Consider the following 13,764-nt stretch of genomic DNA (forward strand, 5'->3'; position numbering starts at 1 on the left):
GAAAGTGATGGAGCTCTCCGCGATTAAGCGGACAAGTGGCAGCTCCGCTTTGCGCTCCCATAGCTCAGGCTATTTACATACTCAAGAGGAACATTAATGCCCGCCGATCCCCCAAGGCCGAACAAAGAAGCACACAAACCTGCCTCTGAGGCCCATTACGCACTTAATTGAGGATTTGTGGAATAGTAAAAAGGGGCAAAGGAAGAGGAAGGTGGGTGAGACCAGGAGGGGTACTGGGTGAAGTGGGCAATGACACTGGTTTTACTTCGATTTTAACTTTTTGGTATCTTTTTGAAGGGTCAGTTTAGACCTTCACTTACAGTAGTAAAATCAAATATGGAGATATAATCCAGCCACATTTTTGGTGCCATATGGAATTCTAGACATCATCAGTCACTTCATCTTCTTCCTCTTTATTTCCATTTGATTAATCCCACCGTTATCTTCATTATGAAACTGACATAAAAGCTTAATTCCAGAAAAGAAAGATATGAAAGAAACTCTTCCAAAATTCAATCAACTTCAAATACTTTGGTTTTAAAGTACTGCAGTGGGCCTGTTTCTGAAACAGTGACCATTTAGTTGAATATCTTTATTATTGGTAATAAATCTTTAGTATTTAACTGTTAACATATTATTTTCTGTGTGTGGCATAAAGACATCAGATAGGAAGCTCACACAGGCGTGACACAAACCAAAAGGTAGCTCCATCTGATAATCAGTGTGAACCTGTCACACTGAATCTTGTGACAATTGTTCAGATGAAGCCTTCTATTTGTTTTCAACAAACCACTCAATGTGCTTTAATTATGATCCTTTGTTGCCACACAATGGGCCCGATTGTCCCCAGTGCATGGTCTCTGGTGCCAAGATGAAAAAAAAAAAAAAAAAAGAAGGAAAAAACAAAAACATAAATGAGACCCCCCCTGTCCTGCCTCCTCTTCCCTTTACCAATCATCCTCGGAGCAATTCCGTGACTCCCCCTGCTGACCTGAATTTAGATGGAGCAGGTGCCAATGGGATGTGGGTGGTTCGGGGAGTTTCGGGGATGAGGACAGTGGCTGTAGTGGAGGGGTGGGTGGTATGAGGCCTTCACTGTACCAGTAAATACTGACTCAATCCCCTCTGGGGCCCCCGAGCCACTATGCTAATGCCCAATATTGAGAGAATCTACTGAGTCTGAGTCAGAAAGAAAATAAGAAGTGACAGCTAAAGATTTGCTCATATAAAGCAGAGCGGAAAAACCTGTTAGTCCACATGTGAGAAGAACTTATGGGAGTTCCAGTTTGTGTTTCCACCTCTGATTGAAATTCTTTCTATCTGCTGAATTGGCAGGCTACTAGTACACATGTGGGCTACTCTGATCAGGACTCCTGACCTCTGTCTACCAGATGAGGACAAACAAAATATTCCCACAGGTCACATGAAATCACACTCTGTGTCTATAAATGTTCAAATGAAGCCTTACACACGACAAACTGAAACTAGTAGAAGGATGAAATTACATCAAAGAGCATTAAAATAAATGTAAAGCAGCATAACAGCTTGAAATTCATTAAAAAATGATGAAGCATTCAAGGCAGTGTTGTTTCTAGGTTACTGGTGTCTGTAATTATTCATGGTATCCTGTATTTGTATATATGTAGGCTAAAGAGCGTTTTGTCCCATCTGTCCTGCATTATGATCTCATCAAAGCAAGGGGTAGGGTTCATCTGATGTAATGACAATAAAATAAACTCCACACATATATAAGTTGTACTGTGAGATTATTAGGGAAAATGTATTTTCCAGAGTATTTGATAGATGCCAGGCCAAATTTGACGTTATATGGAAGTGAAAATGTAATGAATCGCTTTTGTATAGAAGTTTTATAGGTAAACTGCTGCAAAAAGCGACTAGGAAATTTGCTCTTTACATGCCAAACACACACGGCTGGACTTCAGTGGTTCGGTTTCTTCCCTGACACATCAACACAGATTTTATGGGCAGTTTATACTCCTGTCTCATAGCGAAACTGAAGAAGTGCCTCGACCACGGCCAGCAGAGATCTATCGTTTTGCCGCCCAGCAGCAGTCTCACCAGTGAATGTCTATGTTTCTGTTCCTGTGCAGTCATACAGAAGTGAAGGGAGCCAGGCTCTTTGTTTGGTCAATCCATGGGAAAGGCCTCACTCTGTTCAGCTTTCTGAGAACCGAAACACTGATTCTATAGGCAGGAGTGCAAAAAAAAAAGAGAAAAAGAGAAAAAAAAAAGAGCATGATTCCTCTACCCCATATTGGGAAGATTCACAACCGGGATGCAGCGATGAGGAGGAGGCAAATCACAATTCAGAAAGGAAAGAGGGGACAAACGAATACAGGGAAAATCAAGTGTAGAAACAAATGAAACGGGATGATATTAAAGCAATGAGAAAGGACCGAAATGAAAGGAGCAGCTAAAGGAAGAAAAAAGGAGGAGTACTGAGGAAGTGCGAAAAAAGACAGACAGAGATAGACAAGCATGAGGGTGGAAAAGAGTGAAAAGAGGAGCTGGATGGCACTTTGGCAGCTTCAGCGTGTTCCCAGGAGGATTACTCAAGCACTAGATGCCACAGACTGCCAGCAAGACCACAGAGAAGCTCCATGAATGGAGACACACAAGCACACACATCTCTGAAGACGTCTCCCTGCTGTAGTCTGCTGTCATTTTCACCTGTTTCCTCCCTTACATCTTTTTCCTTTTTTCTATCCCTTTCTTCACTTTTCCCAGCTTCCTCTCCACCTCTCTTTTTTTAATCACTCCCATCATCTATCTTTATCTTCCTTTCTCACACCCTCGGCAGCTTTCCCAGGCAGCAGTGAAAGGAGAGGTTTGACTTGGCCAGCCTCAGACAGGTAACGTATGCTCCATCTTCTGGCTATCTCGTGCAGCCCTTTTCAGCTCCTCATGCGTGGCCAGAGCAACCCTATTCACATTAAAACGTCCCTATGAGGAGACACAGCCCCACCTTCTACGACGCCTCAGTCATTCTTTAGCCATTTATCTATTTTCAACTAAAGACGGAGTTCTATATTTTACCGTCTGTCCTCCCCATCTCTTTCCCTTTCCGTCACTCCCACATGTTAACTCTCTCCCACTCTCTATCTCACACTTCTGGCAGTGTAATATCTCAGTTTGTCTGGCAGAAATTGAAGTGTTTCCACATTGTTCTTGGGTTGTATTGTTGTTTTCAGAACATTTTGAAACAGCGCACAAAACACGAAGGCACTGAGGAATATGGGAGAGAATTATCTGCAGATTACTACAGTAGTTGTCTGGTGATTTAAAAAAAAAAAGATGACGAATCCTTCATGAGATCGTGTTCTATTAATTACATGTAAACACCCTATGGGATTCAGTGAATCTTTTTGCTTGCTTTGCATTGAAAATGCAATTTTCTTTTAATCAGTCCCCGCCTGCTTCATGCCGATGGCTCATTTGCCATCTGGTCCACTGTTTCCAGGCATCTATTCCAGACACATCCATGCAGTAGATTCCTGTAATAACTCTCAAGCACAACAGGCTGCGATAATCAATCCACAAAACTGTTGAGATCAATCGGTGAAATTTCATTTCCACTGAAGAGGGCAGTGGGCAAAGGAGCTATCAGTGAGTCAGCATATCGATTTTGGACAAGATGCCATTGCTTCCTTTTCCTTTCCATGTTTTTCACCACCGGCCTGCATTGCCACACAGCTACCCTCCCCACCAATGTGTGTGTGCGTGTGTGTGTGCATGCGTGTGCATGCGTGTGCGTTCCTGCAAACATCTACGCTGCCCTGAGTGTACCCTGAGTGTTGTCTACCCTAATTAAAGTAACATCTTCACAGATGGTTACCATAACAGATATGGTTTTGACTCATTTCACTTCCACAGGGAGATGAGCGGCGCTGCAGGGTCTGGTCTTGTCTGTGCACGTCTGCATGTGTGCATGTAAGTGTGCACGGATGTGTTATTTTTCTCAGAAGGGTGGGTTCTTCCATTATTCTATGTTGGCTTCTCCAACAGTTTTTTTTTTTAATGATTATTACAATGGCCAAACGTAGATGTCACACCATGAATATAGATTTAATTGACATCCATTTGGGGCCACAGTGAAGAGGCATGTCCTCACTGAGGGAAGTTACAATTTATGATAGTTCATAAATAAATTAAACACTTCATAGAGCTTATGACAACTAAAAATAGAAAAATGATTTTATTTTCTCGAACTGGGAGCAACAAATTGTAAACAGCCAGGAAATAATTTGTTTTTTATTTTATTATCTTCTGACAAATGCAGGTAAAGAGATTAATGGATAGTCGCTGCATAAACTCCCTTTTCCTAATGATGTTCTTCTGTGTAATTGGATGTTAAATATGTGCACAACGTGTTCAAACCGACTCCTATCGATGAGGGTGTGAATTTGTGAGAATCGTTTGTTGTGGCGGCATTTTACAGCACCTAACATGACAAACACATATGCTGGAGTAGAAAATGAATAAATACAAAAGCAGATTTAGGACATGCATGTATATATCAAATGACTCATCCTGCCTTTCAGTGGGTGTGAGCTCACCTTGAATGTCTGTTGTGTTCATTCATGTAAGGCAGCGAATGCCACAGCGCAGTATTGGAGGAGAAGCCCCCGGGAAAGGGACAAAACGCATTAGCTGCATGGACACTTTCCTTTTACAGATTCTCCCAGCAATTACACTGAAGGCCAGGGCTTCTTTGGATCTCATCCCCAGCCAGTTCACCATTAAAATCCAACATAACACAATGACGAGGTTCTCAGGAGAAGCACTACCTCCTCTCCAGGTTTAATCCGTCCACAGCCCCGTTGACAGGAGCATCAACAAACACACCCTGTGCACGTTTTTCAAGACAAGGCAAGAGTAATGCAGAAAGCAATCAACTGAGGGTGCCAAGACAGTTGGTTTCCATGGTGACATTGATGGTGCTATTGGAAAGCTGGGTTGTGTGTGCGTGTGCGCCACCGTGCATGCGTTTTAATATGAAAGAGGGAAAGGGCTGCAACGATTGGCTTAAGAGGTGGGTGGCGTTAGTAAGGTGAAAAAGTGCTCAGTTTCCTTCTATCCAGGAGCATTTCTTGGGGTTTTCTCACAAAATAAATGCCAGCAGTGACAAAAATTAAAAATAAAAAAAGAAGGAGAAAAGAAATGCGGGGGATTCCTTTAATGACTTCACTGGATGCTCATTTTGCAAACATCAGATGGTGGAAACCTTGTCAAGTAGAGATTGGGGGTGGATAGACAATCAGCACATCTCATAACAAACAAGTTTATAAAGTCTGTCAGTCTAGATTATTTATTGGAGGTTTTGCCACAACAAGCCGACTCAAAAACTACAACTCCCCTTATACAACTTGTTGATTAATTTATTATCAGGAAACACAATAACAGCACCAGCATGCAATCCCACCTGGCGTCAAACTAAATAAATAATCGACTTTCCCAGAAACACGACAGACTGTCATTTTCAAAGAACAACTCTTAGAAACTCTTTGGTTTAGAATTCGTCTCGAGGCAAACTTTCTTTAAAAAAAATTCCCACTCCTAGGAAGGGAAACGTTGGATGACGCTTGACTGAAGGGGAGCGTCTTTTCCTTATAGATCAGAGAAAGATGCTTTGGGCATAAACACACAGCAGCCACAGAATTATGAAAGCATTGCCACCAAAGTGTTGGCCAAGGCTGCCTTCTCAACAAAGAGGCGTTGTTTTTTGTGGTTGCCTGTGATGGAAGCGACAAGCCTAATGGTTAACTTGGATCATTTATCCGCAGCGCATCAATCCTGATATTACTGAATGCATGCGGGTTTATGTGTGTGCATTTGTGGAATCAAAAAAAGGACTGAATTGTTGCAGCCTCTATTTTCAGTCGTCTAGAGTAGTGTGTAGCTGAAGACGGTGGATACCCACTATTACTATCGAGCACCTGAGACATGAAAATAGCAAAAAGTAAAAAATAAATAAAAAAATGAACAAATCGGTTGATTAATTTAAGGCAGATCTGCTTCTAACTTGGATTTTTGAATACAAGCACGCCTCCCTGGCACACCTGCAGCAATTTTCTCAATTAAATCACTTCAATCGGTTCACCTGTGGGGCAACTTGTCGTGGTAAAACATCAAATTACGCAAAAAAAAAAGTCTCACAATTAACGCAAAGAAACCCGCGTCTCCTCATCACCATCTCCACTGGTGGAGACATCGTGAGGTTTTGTTGCGGGCTTAGAATAAATAAATAAATAGCGAACAGCATCTCACCTTTGTTGCAAACCTCGGTGAAAAAAGTTTTTGGTGCTGTGTCCTCGCAGGGTCTTGTCGCATCCGCTTCAGAGAGGCTGAGCCACAGCGAGCCGCAGAGCGCACAGCGGTCCAGGACAGGAGCGCTTCACGCACCAAACAGGGATTTTTCTGTCCGTAAAAAAAAATCCGAGGAGCTCCGCAGCTCAACGATCCCACTGAATGAGCTCTGCCTCACCTCACTCTTCGCCGCTTTACTCCCCCACCCACCTCCGCCCGTTTCCCCCCCTCTTTGTCTCTTCTGCATGGGAATGCCAACTCCCCGTTGGTTGAAGATGCAGCCTATACCGTCCGTACCCATTCCTCTCTTCCTCACTCTCTCTTTCTCTCTCTCTCTCTGTGACCCTCTCTGTCTCTCTCTCACACATACTTGCATCGATTCACTGTCAAAGTTCATGCGAAACCTGTGCATGAGATCCCTCTTGTTTAATGAAAATCGCCCCAAAACCTCAGCATAATCGGCAGCTCTCCCTAATTAAAGTCGTGCATTACTATGCAGACAGCGCGCTGCAGGTTTTCCGACATGTCTGCTCCATTGCCCTTATTGGCAATTCTTTGATGTTTTTTACGACCTTTACTCTGTTGCAAAGGCTAGAAAATTGTAGACAAAAACTCATTAAAGCCAGAAAGCTTGATTGTCATGGCTGGAAACAGCATCGCTTTGTTCCATCTGCACTCATCCCTCCACAGCTCTGAATTACAAGCTCTGTGAGAATTTATGTGTTCCATTTTATCCTTGGTGGAAATCTTTCGAACTGTTCGAGAGCAACATATAGACCTTCACTGAGTCAGAACTACTGCATGGAAGACGGGAGAATAAGAACATTTTAGATCCATGACAGACAGTAAGTTGGTATTTGGCTTTAGTGATGTAAAGGTGGCAAAATGTGGTGGAAGACCATGAAAAAACTCAAAAGATTAATTTGAAAAACCTTCTGCAAAACTGTATAATTGATTATTATAATTCAGCAGTGGCTAATTTTTTTTTAGATAACAGACTGTTTGCCTCTAAAAAGTTAGAAAATGGTGGAAAATATGGATCATTGTTTTACCACTTAATCATTATTTCCATAGTCTGTTCATTTGTGGACTTTTTTCAAGATTATTCAGTTAGTTTTTGGTCTCAAATATATAGAAACATGGTGAAACATGTCTTATTTAGTCCAAAGATCTTCAGTTTACTGCCACAGAGGAAAGAAACCAGAAAACACCTACATCCAAGGAGCTGAAATCAGAAGATGTGGGCTTTTCTAGTTTACAAAAAACTCACACATTAATAAAATGTAATTATGGTGACAACTAGCGTCTAATTAGTATTGTTGAGTTTTAAGTGCAAATTGCCTGCTAGAATTTCTTAGAGTATATGGTGATGTGTATACAAGGATATTGATCTTTTTTGGTTTAATATAATGATTGAAATGGAAAAGTACAGTCATCATAGATAATGTGCTGTTTAATCTTCAAAATGAATGCAATCAATAACTGATGAGCAAATCAGTCATCAGTTTGTTTCTGATCAGCTGACATGTTCAACATTTACAGTCCAGACTGTAATTATTTGAACAGTTACATGTGTGTTTTGTTCTTCAGGCCCTGTAACTCAGCAAATTAAATCTGATTTTAAATTCTGCATATCACATTAAAGTCCCGGCTTTAATGTGAGTTGGTCTCCACTAATATATGGTAGATGTAAGCTCTTTTAACATCTAAAGTTATGGGGTTCAAAAGTAATGGTGTACCTTTTCATTAAGTTAAAAAAAAAATCATGCTTAATATCTTGAATTTCCCTTGGCATTAATAAAGTATCTATCTATCTATCTATCTATCTATCTATCTATCTATCTATCTATCTATCTATCTATCTATCTATCTATCTATCTATCTATCTATCTTGTGGAAAATAATTTGTCATAATTTACTGAAATCTTTGAATGATAGAACTCACCAGATGTTTAGTATCTTCCCAGGTGATTCTCTAACAGCTTTCCTCTGCAGTACTGTTTTTTTTTTCCTCCATTGTGAACATACAGACACCACACATGCTAGAGAAAACAAAAAGAAATGTATTGACAGCTGTACTTTATCACTGTCATAACAGGGAGGCCTTCACTGCAGCTTTCAGCCCTCATGTGTTGTGTGGTCTATCTGCCTGCAGTCTGGTCTTCAGGAGGACTGAGAGTTAATGAGTGTCTCAACCAGACAAAGATATTCTGTTATTTTAACAATGGTGATAACTTTAACAAGTGTGACAAGCCGATGGGTAGCGAACAGTTTTTCCAGGTCAGCATATCTCTTTCGCAGGACAAATGTTTTTCTTTTCTTCGAAAGAAAAATGCAGGCCTCTGCCATTTACACAAATGTCTAATTGTTTGTGCAACTGTGCCTGACAAGGAATTTTTGTGACACTGTGAAAAGTGACAGTTGTCTGCAAAGACTAAAGGTCCAATTAAAGGATCCGTATGGTTCGCCCGAAAGGCTTTTGTCACGGTAATGGTAACTTTTCTGCCACTGGAATTGGAGAAGTGATGCATTTGATAGTTTTTGCAACTTTAACAACTTGAAGCAGGATGAATGTGTTTTAAAATCATTTACATGTCTAATTTTGCCATTTTTGAAAGCATCACCTTTCAAAAATATCCCAAAATATGTACCTTTATTTCCATTTTAACACTACCAGAGACATTTTTTCCCCCCTCCCTTCGGGTGTGGCTTTTCTAAACACACACTAACACTTTAGCCTCTCGGTATGGCAGGCATGGTGGGGCTACACTTTATAATCACCCGTTTCTATTCAGTGTTCTCTGGCCATAAAAATCTAAAAAATTGAGGTGACGGTCTGGGTAGATAGATGCGTCATTAGAGCTATGTGACTTTTGATTGTCAGTGAAAATCCATAAGTCACCTATAAGCTGATGTGTTAATCATAATAAGTCTCTTTAAGGAGGGGAAAACCTCCACAGACGGTGATACAGCAGCAGTGAGCATCATCTTTATACTGCTTGTCAGACTACTCGTGAGAGCAGGTTATGTCAGGGCTCCGTCTGCCTTTAAAGCTTATTGAGCAGCAAATGAGGACGTGGGGAGTACTAAGAACAAATCGACAAAACTGTTCCAAGCCGGAGCCAGACGCCGACTAAGCCATGTGAGGTTATATTCTACTTTTACACACGTGACTTACTACCAAGTTTTCATTTTTTTGATTAGACCCAACTATTTTGCATCTGGGGAAACCTTTTTGTTTGTTTCCCAGCAACCAACGGGCTGAGATACAGAAAGGGATTTGGGTGGGAAGCACTAATTGGAGTCTTTGCCAATTCTAGTTGCAGCATTGCCACCGTGGACATGTAAAAAGGGAGAAAATAAAGGCTATAACTGCAGGTATTAAAAGGACAAGACAGAATCAAATGCTATTAGCAATGAACGTGATTGCTTAGTTAATCAGTTTTGACTGCTTGAAATTTAAAATAGAAGATTTTACATTCAGTTTGTGACAAACTGATGATTTAAGAAGTGATTTGTTGTATGAACGTAGCAGTTCCAGCTGGTTCTTTGTCTCAGTTAGAGGAAATCAGACTGTCTGAGTGAGTTCTCTCCCTGAGATGTCACAACATGTGCCATTAACAAGACCAGGCAAGACAAACGAGTGTGACGGGACTAGCAAGAATGCTGGAAGGAACAGACTGAGCAGGTATGGGCAAAGGTTGGAGGATCGCCTCAGGAAAGCAGGACAGTGATTTAGTGCCTCTTATAATTCAGTACCATGATCTTCTACAATTAAAAGTTTAGTTTCATTTTGGAATTGTGTCAATTTGCCTTTTTGCCATTTCAAACTTCACTCTCATTTCACCTCTTTCTGGCTTTGCATTCCCTCTTCTAGTGTCACCTGACCTTTCCTGCCTTTCTGCTCACCTGCATCCACATCCCCCAGCCAAATTCCTCAGCACTCAAGCCACCAATTAACCATGCACTCTTCCCCAGATTGTCTTTGTGCTCTGCCACTCAAGCTCTCAAGTGTTCCATGTTTGAAGATCTTCTTCTTGTTTGTCAAATCCAAAAAGTAAATTCACCCTTATGGGGCTGACATGCCGGAAGTGCTTTCTATACACCGGAGTTGTGCAACAGAGATTGACAGCCGGTAAGACAATATCTCCAGTCATGTATGGCTGCACAAGAAGACAGCAGGAAGGGAAGACGATGTTCAGTTGAGGGACGTCTGAATTACCCCTATGCTCAGATCTGAGCTCTGTTACATCACAGCATGTTTCTCTTTCCTTGGAATTTTGCCTCTAGGGAGCAAACAGTCCACCTGTGTCATTTGTTGCTGAAAAACTTATCTCAAAACTTTCTGGCAGGAAGGGATGCCTGCATTAACCACTGTAGTTTGACACTCACTCTGTTCTCTGAAGAAATTTATACAAATGGAAACATTTGAACTTGTAGAATATTCCACCAGATTGATGTGAACTCTGTCTCCGAATCTGAAATCACTTTATATGTGCAGCAGGTTTGCTTGTTGGTCAAAATGCTTCTTATTAGTTCTATTTTTACACTGTATTTAGACTTAATATTCTCTTTTATTATGAAGACCAACAATTTTGCACCTTTATAGGTTTTCCATATTCCCCACAACTGTCACAGTGGAAGCCTTGTTATGTTGAAAGCTTTGTGGCAAGTTCAGACTCATTCTGGCTTGAAAACTCTGGTCACATGTTTTTGGAAAAGTCAAATCCCAAAAGGGAGTCCGCTTATGATGGTACTCGTAGTCCCTGTCGATGGAAGTTTTCATCACGGTCTTATGTCGGGGTTGGATTCTCACGATCCATTTTTTGTTCATACCTTTTGTTCAGCGGGAGTCGTAACTTACAGACATCCAACATAACAAAGTCTGTTACTGAGACCATAATTTCAGTGTAATCTGAGTGTGATCTTAGATTTGAATTTATCAAAAGGGACATGGGTGTTTTGGCAACCATATGGCAGAATTGAAAGTAAACTTAAAATGCATTTTTCACAAACATCTATTACATCTTATGCTTATTATATGCATCTTTTTTTGAGCTTCAAAGTCTATTTTTCTTCCATTTCATACATAAAACTACAGCGATTGTGTGTTGCAGTGCAGTACCGTGCTTAACACAAACTCTAGATACAACAGAAGGCTGCAGCTGCTTTTTCTGTTGGTTGGCTGCTTTCAATTGTCATTTTAACGTTAAATGGATTGCTAATGCCAGGCATAGAAAAGTTTTTTTTTTGTAAACTTAGCAAGCAACTCTGTCCATTTACATTGCCTTAAAGTGAGACAATGCACACAGTCAAGGTTTAATAAAAGAATGTAGTCTTGTTATTTGAAACAAAATACTCCTTTACCAAATCACAGATAGGACAAAATGTGGAGATCAGAGGATAAACAGAACAATGTATGAAACTGGACAAAATATAAGATTAAGCATGACCTTTTTTGTGTGTTTATTGTATTTTATGAATTAAATTAAATGCAAATATAATATGTAATGCAGACAGGGTGCTACAAAAGACAACAGCTTCTTTACAATGGCTTAGCATCCATCTTTTATCCTTTTGTTTCTTGTTGTTCCTTAAACACAACTCTTTATCATGTAAGTATTTTTCCTTTACTATGTATTACGTCTATCAAGAAAGTCACAATGTGGACATTATCTAATGTTGTATCTAATGCAAAAATGTCAGTGGTTTGACAGTATGAAGTGGATCTAACCTTGATGTTAAACAATATCTCCACCTGTATTTGAACAGCTAACACAGTGATGTCACAGCAAGACACACAACCATATCTGGACAGAAACAGTATACTGATCAAAGAAAGTGTTTGTCTTACTGCTGGGCCAGAGTGGAGTAGAGTCTTTGTATCAATCATCAGTAGCTCCAATGCTCTTTAAGGGGAATGTGTGGTGCCCAGTACCACTTTAAAACAGGTTCTGTGTGAGTTAAAAGACAGTGAGATAATTTTCACATCAACATTCCCATCGTCATGTTACATACCTGCCAGATGTAGATGAGTTTTGAGTTTTGGCGTTGTGTCTTGTGTTTCCACACTGGAGGACCAAATTGTGCCTGTTTGGGCCCATTCTGAAATGACAGAGTGAAAGACAAACGTGTCAAGAGCAAACATGAGTAATGAATTTGGGCTCTTGTTGGAGCATACCTGGGGGCGATTTCCCATAAGAAGGAAGGATTTGATAAAAGAAACTTTGACTGTGTTTTATTTAGTGTTGGAGACCAAAAGCCAGTGAAGCACATGAACACATGGATCCTTCATAAGCCGCATTAATTGTGCAGCATTTCTGAGTTTGATATTTCTGAGGTCTCCCCTATATATGCAGTCGCATATATAGGGGAGACCGGGGCATATTGTCACACTTTTTACACTCATATATATGTGTGTGGGTGTGTGTGTGTTATATATATATATACATATATAAATGAATATATATATATAAATGAAAGACCAAAGTCTCAGGTATATATTTTGTATTCATGTCATTTTCATATCTTGTGTCAGTGCAGAGTTATAAGCAATCTAATGGAGATAGTCACCATGTGACAAGTTGCCCCACCAACGGGTAAGTTGTCACACTGTGTGGGGTAAAATGTCACACTGGATTTTACAACCAATAAGTAAGGACAAAATTATTGTTGTTATTTTTTTAATTGAAAGTGAATAAATGACAATAATTCACTTATTACTCATGAAATAACATGGAACATGAAATAACATGAAATGTTATGCAACATGCATTACGAAACTGACACTTAAACTGGTCCTGGAACAAAAGAAAATCTCACTAGTCAGACTCCTCATCTGAGTTGCAGTTTTGGCGTAGCTTATGTAGATTGAATTGCCAGGAGCACATGCATCTTATGAAAAAAGCATGAAATAAAAGGAAATATTATGAAACATGCATTATGAAACTGTCACTTAAACTGGTCCTGGGACAAAAGAAAACCTCAACCAAAACCTGAGCTCACTAGTCAGACTCCTCATCTGAGTTGCAGTTTTGGCATATGTAGACTGAATTGCCAGGGTGCATTCTTCATGTGCCCATCCCTTGCATTATCATGTACTGTACCCATGTTTCTCCTGTGTGGCTGTTTCCACATGGCTGAGGTTGAATGTGGTAATTCTCAATAATTGTACACTATGCTGTCAGTTATGTTGCAACTTGCCCTTTTGCCTCCATTTCATTTCATGGAATTGTATACCTGTTCTTGCTCAATCGATGAAGACCGTTATCTGGGCTTCAAGTTCCTGCAAGTAGCACAGCTGAGTATTTCATTCATCGTCGCCCATTTAATCTTTAAGTTTCTTCTGCGATGTCAAAAGCTACAAAAAAAAAAAAAAGAACAGTGGCTGATTAATACGCTACAGTATACTTTTTCTTTAATTTTAAGAACATGACC

At 40.2% G+C, this 13,764-nt stretch overlaps 1 protein-coding gene across 1 annotated transcript in view; it reads right to left on the reverse strand.

The window, feature by feature from the left end:
* slc1a2b (solute carrier family 1 member 2b) overlaps positions 1-6,526 on the reverse strand; it is a 30,153-nt gene extending 23,627 nt beyond the window's left edge. The window contains exon 1 of the mRNA XM_051952791.1: positions 6,289-6,526. The gene's annotated coding sequence lies outside the window, so the exon portion shown is untranslated. The remainder of the gene's footprint in view (positions 1-6,288) is intronic.
* Between the last annotated feature and the right edge of the window lie 7,238 nt (positions 6,527-13,764).

The sequence above is a fragment of the Acanthochromis polyacanthus genome, chromosome 8 (genome assembly GCF_021347895.1).
Source record: "Acanthochromis polyacanthus isolate Apoly-LR-REF ecotype Palm Island chromosome 8, KAUST_Apoly_ChrSc, whole genome shotgun sequence".
NCBI classification, from domain to species: domain Eukaryota; kingdom Metazoa; phylum Chordata; class Actinopteri; family Pomacentridae; genus Acanthochromis; species Acanthochromis polyacanthus.